Here is a 16,517-nt window from a genome sequence, read left to right as displayed (position 1 = left end):
AATGTGTGTTGTGACTTGCCAACCTATAAATGGTCACTGTATCAAAATACCCAAATGTTTACTCAAAGTTTCACAGATCCATTACTTTTTTTTTTTTTTACTTTTGCTCTCAGAATGCATTTAAACATCTTGTGGGTTACATGTTCCTTTACTTGTTTGAGGCACTACTGGTTGAAATTTTGTCAGACTTTGCTTTGAAATATCAATGGAAGGTTACACCCTTTATATTTTCAATGAAATACTACAAAAGCAAAAGTGTGGTTAAATTTTGATACTGGATTTTATTTTTCCATGCAATAATGCAGGAAATATCTGATGATTAAATTTTATTGAATTTGGAATGTTATTTAGTGCGCATTAATTTTGCCTGAGACACAGCCAAACAGCAGGTACAAGATTTTGATGCAAAATCTCATTTGGCAACTCAGATTAGCCTATGTCAGGGATCAGATTAAGTTATTATGCTGTACCAACTGTGGTAGAAAAAATGTTTTGGGAATTTAGGAGGATTGTCAACTAGAGTTTCATTTTAATGCAGTGTAATGCATTAAGTACAGAAGGGTGAATAGAGGTATTGCAATCAACTGTTCAGTGTTTAATTTTCACCCTTGAAAGTAAAAGCACAAATGGATTGAGTTGTGCTGACTTTCAAACACTTTGCTTACTGTACCAGTATTATACAGTACTCTTTGCATAATCGGGTAGGCTCGGGCAGGTAGGTGAATATTTGAAGCCATGTATGTCTACACTTAAGTATTTCTTTAATTTTACATAGAAACTGACAAAATTTGGAAGAAAAATAAATCATGGGTACACATAAGAACTGTGGGGAGTCTATAAATGCAAGGTGTTTTACATGCTGTTTAGACTTTAGTAGTGAATGTGGCATGATGTACTGTGGTTTTATTTCAATTTAATGCTGATATTTGAACATGATGTATTGATTAGTCAACATTACCATCTGCCAGTGGACATACAAGCCGTGACTTCTGCCGAGCGCAGTGTCATCAGAAAACATTTGAACATTTGAACAAAGAGAAGGGCCGATTAATGTTTTCTTGTGATCAATATATTTGCTAGGGCACCAAGCCTGGTGACAGGCATCCTCCTAAATTTGACGTAGCTGCATGAAAGTTTAATATTTGTGGCTCTCAGCCACATTGGATATGCATGTCAATATGATAGCCAGACACAAATATGTCACTGCTGATACATACATGTTGTATGTACAAGCTTGTGGCTTTCGTTAGTGTCGGCCGTGTGGGTGTGACATTCTGTGTGACTTAATTAATTGCAGGAGTACGATAGAAAATCTAAAATGGACCCCTCAAAAAAAGAAAAAAAGTTTGATGTTTGATATAGAGAAAATGTGCTTGAAATTGTAATAAGTCAGATAGAAAACGTTTTCGCGCTTTGCATCCAGTGGAAAAGGGGCTCTATAAATGTCTACTATTATTTTCACCTCTGTTCTTTTCTTTATGTTCGTAATTCATGTAGATTAGAAAGTGCCTTGAACAGGTATTTGTCTAGGCCTATATGGTAGAGTTGAAATACCCAATGGTTTCTGCAGTGAGTAGATGACAATGAGGATTCTGTTTGTAAGCATACTCAGGCCAAGCATGAAGTTCTTCAAAAAAAAAAAAAAAAAAAAAAAAACGAAGAGAAAAAAAAAAAAAACAGCTTTTTGGCCACCGGGTAGAATTTACTGCTGAGATTTTCCTTGCAAGCTTTCAAACAGATAAGGTGTGCTTCAAGGATGTTCTCTGAATTCTGCCCAAGACTTACCCCAGATTAGTGAGGATAGTAAACAGTCCTGTCAAGTTTCACCATGGTTTGTGCAAGTTCTGTAGATACCAAGAAACTGCCCGGTGATCATATTGTGCCATCTGTCTTATCAGACAGTTTTGACTTTAGGAGACTATGGAGCGGCCTCTGATGCATTTATCTTGTGACAAATGACTTAATAGTTATGAATGCATCTTAAGGTGTTAAGGCCCTGTCACAACTTTCCGGGGAAGCCTTGTGTGCGACTTGCGAAGAACAATTTTTGCTACCTGGAGGTCCCCGCAGATGACCGCACGTGACAATACGTATCACCTCGCAGGCAACTCCCACACAGGTACTTCGCTGCTGTAACGCAGGTACTTCGCAGTCCCCGTATGTCGCTCGTAACTGAAAACGGATCGGTTTCAAAGCTCTCAAGCAGATCACACGGAATACACGCAAGTAGCAGATAAGTAGCACATGTCTAGCAGGTAAGACGTGAGTCCGAAACTCACCAACGTCCTTGTCTGCCCGCAGAAAATTCTCCTGCGTGCTGGAAAATCACTACTTGCAACAAGCCCGTGTAGCTTGCCCGGAAAGGTGTGTCAGGGCTCTCAAGGTTTTTTTGTAGGGAGAGGGAGATGTCTGTAGTAATTACAGTAGGCTGCATTAACAGCTGATGGATGTGTGAAATTTAAAGTAATGTGAACAGAAGGATATATGTCTATACATAACACACTTCAATTTGCATACGATGAGTTCGCCTCCCATGCCAAGATAATCCTGGCAGTATTGAAAGAGAAACCTTGGCATTTGTTGTTCCAGTGAGAATGATAAGAGACAAAACACGATGAAGGGTAAAAAGTAGTTTGTGTTATAAAGGAAACTGGTAGGGAATAATCAGAAGCTGTAACCATATCTTTATCACTGCACACAATAAGCTGAGCTCAGTTCAGTTCAGCTTAGTTTGAATTCTATTATTCCACTTCACAGCCAAGGCTGAATTACATGATGATTTACACTTCAGAGCACACAAGTACAAACAAAACATTCCTGATACATTGATAGGTAAAAAGAAAAAATAGGAATATTCATAGCAACTTAAAGGTTTACAAGTGATCATAATCTTCATGTCCTTGTGCAAGTTGATTAGGATTTTAAAAGTGACGGTGATATCTTCAAATTTCATGCACACACCCTCAGTTATTCTTCAAAATCAAAACTTTCCTGATACATTAAAGTTTGGTGAAAAGAAAAAAAAAAGAACATTTATAACAACTTAAAGGTTGACAAGTGATCATAATCATTGTGTCCTTCTTCATGTCCTTGTTCAAGTTGATCATCTTATAAAAGTGATAATGATATCTTCAAATTTCATGCACATACCCTCAGTTATTCTTCAAAATCAAAACTTTCCTGATACATTAAAATTAGGTGAAAAGAAAAAAAACACAGCAACTTCAAGGTTGATTAATGATCATAATCATCATGTACTTCATGTCTTTATGCAAGTTGATTAAGATTATAAAAGTGATGGTGATATCTTCAAATTTCATGCACACACCCTCAGTTATTCTTCAAAATCCTAACATGGAGCTATGTTATTCCATTCATGTCTGTAAATCTTTAAAGGAAACAAACAAACAGAAATTGTCATTTACAAAATTGTATTTAAAGCACATGAGAACATGCAGACATACTAAAAAATTGTATTTAAAGCACATGAGAACATGCAGACATACTAATTGTGTTTTTTATTTAAATTCAGAAAAATGATGAAAGTTGTGATTGGAATATAGTCTACCACTTTTTTTTTTCTTCGTTTTTGATAATCAATTGCCAAATTCGGGATGCAGCTTGCACAAAGCTGTGGCTTTATTACCGGCAAGTGCAGTACCTTTTGTTAATCAGATTGGAATGGAAAAAGGTACTGCTACCATTCACATGGCACAAATTGATTAGAATCAAATGTAGTTGAAAATCCTGACAATCCTGCAATGACACAACATTTCCAATAGAATCATTTTACTAAATATCAATTTCCTAACATTTTATCTGATTACCCAAATAAATCAATAGTGGGGTATCATGTTTTATGTTTCATGGTGATATGTTATTGGATGGCATGGAATGGATAACCAGAAAATAATGCAGTAGCCAGGACCACATATTGCACTAGACATGTGAAATTTTGTCCAGCAGCATCGACTGTATTTGTGGTAATCCATTTGAGAAGGCCATCCGATATGATTTTTATCATTTAACAGATCCAGTAGATTATAATGTAATTGTCTCCTCTGTCACAATTTCATCTTTTTTCAGCGATCGATGCTAATCATTAATTGGTGGATGTGTGCAATAATTGTATCAAAGTACACACTGTATTTTGTGGCTGGCATCGTAACTTGGGCTGCTATTGCTCAAGTCATGCAGTCAGTACATGCACATTTTACACCTAACAGGCCTAACAGGTGTTGTGCAATGTTATGTAGCAGCAGCTGAGAAATGTTCATCTGGTTGAGATGGTTACTTCTACATGTATTTCCATTCTGTCAATGTAGCACGAGATTATAAATGAAAGCACTTGCAAAATTGTGTGACAAGTCCATACTGGTGAAATGTACTTGAGGAATACATGACGGACAGACAGTATCTCATACACTAGCTGCAGATAGTTATTGCACAACAAGATTTTATCATTTTTTTTTTTTCATTTGTGCTAGTACCTTGTATTTATTACCAAGTCCATCAAAATGTTCTGTGTATTCATGACATTACAATAGCAAGCATTTGATAATTCAAGCCAAAAAAAACCTGCAAAGTCAGCATTATGTTTTACATTTGAAAACTAGTGTTTACACTATCGTTTTATTCATGACAGAGTATTTTAACAAAGTGTGTGTATGGTATCTATAGAGTTTGTACTGTGTTGTAACTTATATACGATTGTATACGACAAACCATTTTTATGTTGTTTTTTTTTTCTAAACAAGAAACACAGAATCACACACCATGAGCTAATGCAAGTGATGTATCAGGGTCGTCTATTGTAATCATGTCAATGGTTTTGCACTGCTCCCCTGTATATCTGGGCTCTGATCTGAGTAAGACCGTAGTAATTGGTGGTGTAAACAAGTCCAGGAGACTGCTATTGACTCTCGTTGATTAAAATTACTCGATGGCATGGGCAAGGACAGGATGGGACACTGTGGTTGTCCATCAATGTCACCGATATTATCAATATCGTGCCGTCAAGATTTGCCTGCTGCCGCTGGGTGCCAATCACCAACTGCCAGAGATCATGCTATTTTATTACCTTGATAGGATTTTTATGAGCATCCACCGAAATGTCTCTGAGATGGCAATCTACAGGCTTGAATCCACAAGCTTCAATCGGAGCATGGAATAAACGCTGAATAGTTGGCTGACATTCACATTTGTAGGTAGTTATCTTCCCTATCACTTGTATCAGCTTTAGTTTAGATTGAGAAAATCTACAACACCACACACTTCATAATAAAGTGGTTGGGACTGAGGGTCACAACCACTTTCAAGTCATAAGTAATACTAGTAACGAAATAAGTAATGTTACTGAAACATTACATCGATGTGTTCAGCCACAAAACAGTAAATGTCTAGGCTTGCTTTGTCTCCAATCTAAAGGGTGTGTACAGTTCTGGTCGAGGTGAGGATTTAGCTTTTAACGTTTTGCGAGATATTCAGAAACCACGCTATGAGATGTCAAAGAGCATGCAATTCTAAGGGGTATCAAAAGTTTACTTGATGAAAATCGCTTTTGAAATGGCTAAGATATCCAAAAACAAGGTGATACAAAGAGATCCTAATAAAAGGTGGGGCCTGTAGTCTTTTATTATTATCACTTTTTTGGATATCTCTGCCATTTGAAAACCAATTTTCATCAAACAAACGTTGAATCCTTCTTAAAAATACATGCTCTTTTATATTTCATAAGAGGTGTCTCAGTATCTCACTTAGGTATGTTCAAAACATGAATCTCCACCTAAACCAGTACTGTACAGTCCCTTTAAGACAGAGAATCAGTGATTATGCAGGTGTGTTTTCATTATGCATAGCAGAGCTTGACACTAATCTTTTGTCTGATGACCCATTCGATTCACTGAAATCTTTAAATCTGAAATTTTGATGGCACAAAAAAAGATATGTAGTGGCCCAAAATGAAAACAAAAGTAACAACCTATTTCGAATCTTAGTTGCCCAATTGGGCCACTGGAAGATAAATATGGTGACCTGACACCCATTTTTAGTGGGCGCGGGCCTCCAAATATTTATATTGTGAAGTGTTTGGGGGTTCCATATCATTCAAGTTCAAGTTTCAAGTTTCTTTATTTCACCAAAGCAAGGAACATATTAAAAACAATTACATATATCAATATTCGGATATGATTACAAACATTTCAGTAAGACAGTGAAAAGGAACAAAAACACATAAATAGATTGACAATTACATGTACATAGGTTAACAAATATGCTATGGTAGGTAGCAGCCAGAATGGAGATGTCCCTTATTTATAGCTGACCTAGAATAATTCATTCAATTTCAATTATATATAATGTGTTCCAATGAAAGTAAAAATGTTAGAACAGGACAAGTCAAGACAAGCAAAACATAAAATGACAATAATACAGGATGTCTCAAAACATAGGGGATAAAAAACATACTCCTTACCTTAATAAATTTGGCTGTAATTATTGAGAAGAGCTTTTTTGTAGCCAGATTTAAACGTATTCAAAGAGTTAGCGTTACGAATTGCACAGGGGAGAGAATTCCACAGGGTAGGACCAATGTAAATGATAGATCTTTGATAAAAAGAAGTACGAGATAGAGGTAGGTGAAAATCATTGGCGGATCGCGTGCTATAATTATGAATTTGATCATTAAAAGTGAACAAATCTAAGAGAGTCTTTGGTAACAAATGATTTTTACACAAATACATAAAAATTCCAGCTTGATATTTGTACATATCATTCAACCGCAATATCTTCAGGGATAGGAACAGTGGTTGGGTGTGGGCAAGAAAAGAGGCATGGGAAATGATTCGTATTGCACGTTTTTGAAGCACTGAAAGTCTTTGAATATAACATTCGTGAGCATTGCCCCAAACAGTTATTCCATAGTACAAATGAGGTGGAATTATGGCATTATAAATTGATTTTAAAACAGACTTTGGAAGAAAACTTAGTTTATACATTACACCAATATTTTTTGATAATTTATTACAAACAAAATTAATATGATTCGACCAATTCAATTTATTATCTACATGCACTCCAAGGAATTTCAGTGAAGATGTCTGCAAAATTTGAGAACCACGCATGTTAATGAATACAGTGTCGGTGTTACATTTTTTCTTTGTAAATATCATAAAGTTGGTTTTTGATATGTTCATTGATAATTTGTTAGCTCGCAGCCAATTTGTAACATTTTGCAATTCCTTATTAAAAACCTCTTGCAGAGAATCAATATTATCATGAGACAAGAATATACTTGTATCGTCTGCAAATAAAATACATTGTAAAATATTAGAAACATTGGGTAAATCATTTATTTATATACAAAAGAAATAAAATAGGCCCGAGGATCGATCCCTGGGGCACTCCACATCTTATGTTTTTGTAATCTGATAAATTCTTATCAATGGATACGAACTGCTTTTGATTGCTCAAATATTTTTCAAAAGTTTGAAAGTGACACCACGAAATCCATATAGACTTAATTTAGCTAAAAGAATATTATGATCAAGTGTGTCAAATGCTTTGCTGAGGTCTAAAAATAAGCCAAGTAAAATTTTTCCGCTATCTATTGCACAGATCACCTTATGAATAAAATCAATCAAAGCAGAAGATGTGGAGTGCCCCGTTCTAAATCCATACTGATTTTTCTTAATGATATTGCACTTCGTAAGAAATTCAACAAGCCTAGTAGAAATACATTTTTCAAAAACTTTGGAAAAAACAGATAAAACTGATATTGGACGATAATTTGTCATTACATCAGAGGAACCATTCTTCAAAACTGGTACAACTCTGGCTATCTTCAATTTATCTGGAAATATACCAGATTCCATACACTGATTAAATATTGCACATAGGGGATTACATAACAAATGAATAGCTCTTTTAACAATTCGAACATCAATATTATCATATCCAGCACTTACATCATTCTTAAAATTGTTTACAATATCAATTATTTCTTTACAAGTAATTGGTTTGAAAAATGCTGTTGTCTCAACTTTTGTAACATATTGAAGATAATCATACTCATGTGAATCATCAAAAGAAGAATTAATATCATTACCAATATTGACAAAAATGTATTCAACAAATTACAAATTTCTTTACTATTTACTACTGTTTCATTATTACACTTAATAGATTTGATAATTGTTTTCGTATTGCACTTTTTCCCCAAGGCAGTATTTATCACATCCCATGTCTTTTTACTATTTCCACTACTGTCAGCTAGCTTTTTCTCATAATATTTCGTTTTAGCTAATTTTACCATATTAGTTACTTTATTTCGATATGTCTTATAAACAGCTTTACGATAATCATTCTGATTCTTCTTATACAATTTATACATTTTACATTTCTTCCTTATCAGTTTACGAATATATTTTGTACACCATACATTATCATTTTTCCTGTGTTTAAAACAAGTTGAAATTAATGGAAAGGATTCATTGTATTTGTCAGTGACTACATCAAAAAAATTGTTATAACTAATGTTACCATCATCTCTATCACATACCCATGATATAGATTCCAGTGATCTTAAAAAACATATAATATTATTTTCATTTAAGTCCCTCTTTACTTGTCTTTGCTCACTTTTTGAAAATGAAATTACATTTTTACAAATGCAATAAACAGGAAAATGATCTGATATATCAGTAAGAATAACTCCGGACTGGATTTGGCAAGAATCATTGGTAAAAATACTATCAACATTTTATTATTTTATTAAAATATTATTCAACATCCTCTAACAACTCAGCAAAGTTCTAGAATTTCCAAAAATGTGCCACTATGGGTGCGTTCGAGTGCTCTCCTAAAGCGAACTGTACCGTACCGTACCCGCGCCAGAGGAGCGCTCGAACGCTCCTAAAGTGTACTGTACCGTACTGTACCGAGCCAAAAGTGGACCACTTCCCGATGTGCTCCAAAAGCATACCAAAGCGTACCAAAAGTTCGTTGTAAAGCATGCGCGTATCATGCGCATACGTCACAGTGCAAAGACATCATTCTCTTTGTTCGGGACAGCTGTAAGTAGGTCAAGCGCAAGGTGAATGACATTCTTGCTGTAAACAAGCGTGACCTTTTCTAAAAATAGCTCGTGAGGTACGCTTTCTCAACAGAGCGCTCGAACCCTCCAAAACTGGCACAGTTCGGTACGGTACGCTTTAGTTCAGTTCGCTTTGGTTCGCTTTAGAGCGTTCGAACGCACCCTATGTGTAACAGTGTCCTTAAGTTTCAATGTTGATATCAATACAATTTGAGCGATGAAGTCAAGTTTACAGTACATTTGATACCAAGTGAAGACTTTTGGCTCATATGCAAATACAACACATAAAGAGTGATTTCTTCTTTTGTAGCGTGAACCCTCATTGAAGCAAAACATGATCATTACTAATAATACAAAGCTTCCTGCTCTTTCATTAAAAGTGAATGTACAGGACTGGGCAGGACTGGGCTGGCTGGGGCTTGAGTCGGCTATTTTGTCGCATACTAATCTGCTGTGACAAAGCATGATAGCTTACCATCATTTATGTATGTACCCGTGTCTTTTGGTACACCTGCCATTTTGTGTAATGCGTTAATCACTCAAAAGCAGATTCAATGTGCTGCAACTTTGCCCAGTGCATTTATGTAATGGGGATGAGGACATGTCACAAATGTACTACGTAGGTCCTACTGCTCATTACTCATATTTAATGTCCACATTAAAGTACATTTGACCTTACAATGCTTTTCATATTTTAATGTACAAAGAATCATAGTGACATTAATACATATACCACAGGTCACAGTAAAAGGCCAAGATTTTCTCTTTAAAGGGTGTGTACAGTTCTGGTCGAGGTGAAGATTTAGCTTTTAATATTTTGTGAGATATTCAGAAACCACTCTATGAGATGTCAAAGAGCATGCAGTTCTAAGGGGTATCAAAAGTTTATTCAATGAAAATCGGTTTTGAAATGGCTGAGATATCCAAAAACAAGGTGAAACAAAGAGATACTGATAAAGTTGGGGCATGTCGCCTTTTATTATTATCACTTTTTTGGATATATATATCTCAGCCATTTGAAAACCAATTTTCATTAAATGTTGAATCCGTCTTAAAATTACATGCTCTTTCATATTTCATAAGAGGCTTTTCATTATCTCACTTAGGAATGTTCAAAACATGAATCCTTACCTCAACCAGTACTGTGCAGTCCCTTTAAACTGTCATGCAAGATATTTGATACAATGTTATTATATTTTCGGAAACAGGATTAGCTGCAATGTACTGTGTTTTGCTGTGTGTCTGCTTGTTTCTAAATGTAAAGTTCAAAATAATCCCATATAATACATAATAAAGCAATTCAGTGATAGGATTGTCTGATATTATCCAGTTAATGGAAGGGCAAAGATGTAAGAGTGTAATGTCTTCCATTATTTCTAGAAATGTTCTATTTCATATTACAGGCCTTTGCAGGCATCAGGTAAGAACCGAGTAGTATTGAGTTGAGCATATTGTGATGGTTACTATTGTAGGGATGTACACATGTATACAGGGTTGATGGAATTGACATAGCATAGTATGAGGACCCATGTCAGTTGGCACCAAATTGTCGACTTTCCAATGTCTGCATTATTATTGGTCGAGTGGGCCATATAATTTACAAGTAATAAACATTGAACATAAAATATTGATCATTAGAATGCGCACGCAGAGTAACGTCATGTTTGACAAATTAATATCCCCATTAAAGTCTGCAGAAGCCATTGATTATTTCTTAATTTTGATTGGTACACTGGACTGTATAATTTACAAGTAATAAGCATTGAACATAAATATGTCATTAGAATGGGCACACAGATGAAAGTCGTGTATAAAAAATTAATATCCCAATTGAAGTCTGTAGAAGCCATTAATTATTTCTTAATTTTCTATTTGCAGAATGCACTGATGTACCAGTGTCAAAACTGCTTGCTGAGTGGCAAGATTAAGATTAAAAATGATAGAGAGTTGCTCAGGGTCTAGCTAATGACTGTTGAAATAATGACATACAGCTACTGTACTGTGGGAATAAACAATATTTTGTACTGAGCACATTATTTCTTCTATTAGCTTCAGCAATTCAAATAGTTTTAATTATTAGAATTATTTAACAACAACAAAAAAAAAAAGACTTGGAAGAGAGAATGTCAAGCTTACAAGAAAAGTGTTGGTGATGTGAATGTAACTGATGGACAAACTGCCCTTTGTCGACATAAATAACCACCGATTCAGTAGTTCAGTAAAAACAGCTCCACTCAAAAATAAATTTATTTCAACATGAATGTACTCCTAGCATTTAGTACCCCTCTATTTAGCATCTGGAGAGATTATAATTGTGAAACCTACTGTGTGGAGAAGATATTTCATTGCCAAGAATCCTGTACAGCATGCTATTGCCATTATGGCTCTTTATATACCCCTATTCTATCCTAGACAGCAATAGTGCACTTGTGACATAAGATGAGGTAGTTGTATGTGCTGTAGCAGTATCCCCATCCCTGCAGCTGACACAGGATAGAGGCCAAGGAGGATACATGTTATATCCAGACTCAGGCACCCAGATCATTAGCTGGCTCCTTGAAATCAATACTGGCAATTGACTCTCAGACCTGCACCACTCCGGCAGCTAAGTGAAACCGTGTTGAAGGGTGGCAGGTGGAGCCAGGTCAGCTAGAAAATGCACTCCTATTACTCCTTCACCTCGATAAACAGTGCTGTAGTGTCCAATTTCAATTCATTCTCTCTCTTCAGATGCTTGTATCTTATCGAGTCAAACCCTTGTGATTGCAAGCTTTGATTGTGTAGCCATAGATTTTAAAACTTTGTATAGGCTGATCGCGTGGCAACTTAATCTTTCATTTTCAGGGGCTGCTGAAACCAGTGAACCCCAGATTTCCACCATGGGGTCTGTTGGAGGACAGCTGCACAAAAATTGTTTTGTTTTGTTTTTTTCTTTAAGAAATTTTGAGAAGTGTTCAACCCAGAAGTCTATGATCCTTGATTTTGATCACGTTATATCTATCATTAGAGAGCAGATGGCTGACATTTGATGAGACTATGGACTTGAACCTGTGCCATATGGTGGTGGAGGTTATTTGCATAATCCTAATCTACAAAGATCTCTTGATTAACAGATGGGTTGTATTTCAGCAAGCTGTGTGAACACTGTCTATTGACACACAAGAGTTATAATTGGTTTTTGGATCACAATGCGAAAATTGATTTTTTTTTTTTTTTTTTTGGTTCCTGTGTTCACACATTGGCCAAAACATGACCAGGCTGTAAGAGAAACACTGAATATCTGAATAACCCAGGCTTAGTATGATGAGTTAGGGTTGGGGGGGAGGGGTGATTTCGTTTCATATGTACCGTCCACAAACACTGTGCAGAGCGAATTGTGGCAGAGGCTTCCTGACTTCCATAGATAAATATAACGATGATGACGCCTGCTTGGTATTCCTGACAACTATGACATTGATTATGTAGCAATGATTTTTAGTAATCATAATCCTTTATCTTAATTTTTTTTTTCCAAGCCTCATACTATCCTTCATAGTCCAGAACCTTCCTTGGTCTATTTTCTCACTTGTATTCTCACACCCGTGCTATATGAGAAACAGGCTAGAGAGAAAAAAAAAAATCATAGTGTTCTCACTCGCAAATCCTTAGCCGTATGCTACTGTATGTGGAGCATACAAATGTAATATATCTATGAGACAAAAGTATTCTACACAGCAGAGACAATATAGGATTTGTGTGGGATGTTTTTAACCTCACTTTTTACTCACCTGGTCAGATGAGAAAGGGAAATAACCGTTAACCCTGAATTTATGTTTTCCTGTTCCAATTGGCATGCTTAGCCTGCTCATCTATGTATGGTTATGAACTGCATATTGTGATGCTAACCCTACCATATTGCAGTACTACATATAGTAAGTCCTGGACGATCAGATTGGATAAGCCCACAAAAAAGCCAGTGAACACAATGGGAAGCTAAACTTAACCCCAGGTTTCACGTGAAGTAGTACAGAAAACATAAAAACTATCCATCCATTCTTACTCAAAAAAAAAAGGATAAGCAATCAATTGTCATTTACATTTGGAGTGAAATCAAGTAATTTTCAGATTTCAGTTTTATGTATTGCAATGTGTCTTCATTAACAAACTTGTACAGAATTCATGGTTCAGCCATAGAAGTAGCAAATGCAGCAGTATTCAGATTTTGCTTATCCATTCCTTTCAAAAGAAGCCAATGGAAGAAGTTTTTGAGGGCCAGCAAAGCAAGTGCGTAGACATGTATTACACACTAACACTAGACTATAGACATTCATATGTATACAATTTACTACCGTGCACTTTACCATGGAAGTCTTGCTAAAGAATGTCGCCCTGTGTTGATACAGGGAGGTGAGAAACACCTTCCTGGTTTATATGAGATGAGTGTGTGGGAGGAACAAGGGATAAACAGAGGATGACTGTGATGTAAACAGGTCTTAAGACTGAACATTAATCAAACTACTGCACACCTGTGTATAATTATGGATATCGGTAGCTTCTCAAAGTGGTGAAGTGTGTGTGTGTGTAAGAGATACGTATGCTGTTTCTAACCTGAAGCAACACAAAAGTGAAGTCATTTATAGTCCGCTTGATATTTTGAGTTAAGTCATTGGGATCATCTTCTCCTTCCATTCATACAGTTGCATCCATTTTGAAACAATCTCTACATTTCCCTTCCAGTACCACTTCCACCATGTTGATGATAGTTTAGATGGTAGAGATATTGTCCTGATCATATTAAGGCCATGGTATTGATTTCTTAGATGTGTGATGGTACATGGAGTGACTGTTTTAGGGTGTAGGGGGTTTACCCGTGGAGGGCTAAAAATCAATATACCATGTGTGAATATATCCTTCTCCCCCATCCAGCTGGTAGAGTGTGTATATGCAAATGAGGCACAGTGATGTTTATTGGAATCATAACAGATTTTTAATGAGTCTTGTTCATTCGCAGTTATTAGCTTGGTATACAGCAAATACATGACTTGTTTGCAGGGAGGGGGGGGGGGGGGGGGGGGTAGGGATCACCACATATCCCCTTACACTTGGCTCAGAAATGCAGTATACTTCGGCACAAGGCAAAGTCCTTAAAGACCAGAAAAAGCACTTCAAGTTAAGTGATGTGTGACCTGCACTATTAGGATTTAGGTTTTCGTTCAGATGCTTTGGCTTTATCCATGAACATCACTCGTTCACATCATGGCACACCAATGCACAACTCACAAAAACTGCTTTGGTTTTGTATTTAGTAGGTTTGATTGGTCACTTTGCATGCAGAACCTGTCATATGTGTATACACAAAACAAAGAGAGTACATCGGAGTTATGTGGCGGTCCATGTAGTCCTGATAAAAGTTTGCATCATTATGATAATTTGCGGAAAGATTCATAAAGTGAAGATCTCATATATTTCAAGTGAAGAGGACAAGTTTTTCCCTTTAAATATCTGATATTTGACTATGTAACTTTATCTCATCAGAGTCTTTTGCATACATGAATGCATGGAGAAATATATGAACTTTTTTTTTTTTATTGGAAGGCTTTGATTGAGTCAATTTTTGGTTCATCGCACTTGTTCTCATGAGGAGTATAGTGGGGAGGGGGGGGGGGATATTTGAACCCTGTCCTCCATATTCCCATGGCTATCCCTCTTCAGGACTGGGGCAAACGGAGGAAAGCAGCCTATAATTGGCAGCCTAATGTCTCTTGGTGAGTGCCTCTTCGCTGAGTTTAATCCGTTTCTGATGCTGAGTCTGGCTGTCTGGGTGAGAGACTGAGTGACAACCACTTCAATTGGCTTTACACTTGGGCCAGGCAGGACGAAGGAGAAAGGGGAGAGAAACAAAGAAACTAATCACTGCCGAGTGATGCTGCTTGCGTCAGACGGGGAATATTCCGCATAGAAAATTGATGATGCTTTTTCATGCGGAAAGACCACATCAGGGGGAGATATGAAAGTATTAAGAAGGGGACACAGAATGGCGTGATGTGAATTTCCATGAGGTGTTAAAGGGCAGTCAGCAGACAAGTTCGACCAAAGAGGTGTCATTACAGGTGTTCTTGTCAAGCTGTATGAAAAATGAAGGAGATAATGCTGACATGTTTTGAAAATTATGCATCATACAGCTGTGAGGCCAGAGAGAAAACTTGTCTGAATGTTTTGAATGTGAAAGGAATGTGAATATAGATATAACATGATACCTAAACATGTCCAAAAGTTTGTTGGATTGCATTGAACCAAGATAGCTTTGGACTTCAGAATCATGTATAATAATGCTCCTTGAGGACTCTACAGTGTGGATGTGGTACAGTACTAGTTACATTGTATATTATTTTTGTCCCCGCCGAACGAGTTCGAGCAGGGGACTATGAAACAGGCTCCGTACGTGTGTGTGTCCGTGTGTCCGTCCGTGTGTCCGTCCGTCCGTCCGTCCGTCCGTCCGTCCGTCCGTCCGTCCGTCCGTGTGTCCGTGTGTGCGTCCGTGTGTGATCAAAATCTTCAATTTGCTACTTCTCTGTCATTTATGAGCCAATTTTGATTCTGTTTGCTTTATATGATAGCACTACATGGGAGCTTTGAAACTTCTACACAGAATTTCAGTTGTGACCTTTGACCTTGACCTTTGACCTATATTGTACATTTTGCTACAAAATGCTACTCCTTCGCCATTTCTAACCCGATTTCGATTCCGTTTGCTTTATGTGATGGCACTAGGTGAGGGCTTCAAAACTTCTACACAGAATTTTGACCTTTGACTTCTTTGACCTTTGACCTTGATTTTTGACCCATATTGTACATTTTGCTACGAAATGCTACTCCTTCGCCATTTTTAACCCGATTTCGATTCCGTTTGCTTTATATGATGGCACTAGTTGAGGGCTTCAAAACTTCTACACAGAATTTTGACCTTTGATCTCTTTGACCTTTGACCTTGATTTTTGACCCATATTGTACATTTTGCTACGAAATGCTACTCCTTCGCCATTTTTAACCCGATTTCGATTCCATTTGCTTTATATGATGGCACTAGTTGAGGGCTTCAAAACTTCTACACAGAATTTTGACCTTTGACCTCTTTGACCTTTGACCTTGATTTTCGACCTATATTGCACATTTTGCTACAGAATGCTACTCCTTCGCCATTTCTAACCCGATTTCGATTCCGTTTGCTTTATGTGATAGCACTAGGTGAGGGCTTCAAAACTTCTGCGCAGAATTTTGACCTTTGTCTTCTTTGACCTTTGACCTTGATTTTTGACCTATATTGTACATTGGCTACAAAATGCTACTCCTTCGCCATTTCTAACCCAATTTCGATTCCATTTGCTTTATGTGATGGCACTAGGTGAGGGCTTCAAAACTTCTACACAGAATTTTGACCTTTGACTTC

At 36.8% G+C, this 16,517-nt stretch overlaps 1 protein-coding gene across 1 annotated transcript in view; it reads left to right on the top strand.

Annotated features, from left to right (window-relative positions):
- The window catches only part of LOC139730685 (alpha-(1,6)-fucosyltransferase-like), a 62,962-nt gene that overhangs the window by 28,859 nt on the left and 17,586 nt on the right, over positions 1-16,517 (top strand). The window lies entirely within an intron of this gene.

Source organism: Diadema antillarum, unplaced genomic scaffold (genome assembly GCF_040938485.1).
Source record: "Diadema antillarum isolate AM-2024a unplaced genomic scaffold, OU_Dant_1.0 seq00000326_RagTag, whole genome shotgun sequence".
Classification (NCBI taxonomy): domain Eukaryota; kingdom Metazoa; phylum Echinodermata; class Echinoidea; order Diadematoida; family Diadematidae; genus Diadema; species Diadema antillarum.
This window is presented reverse-complemented; position numbering and strand designations above follow the sequence as displayed.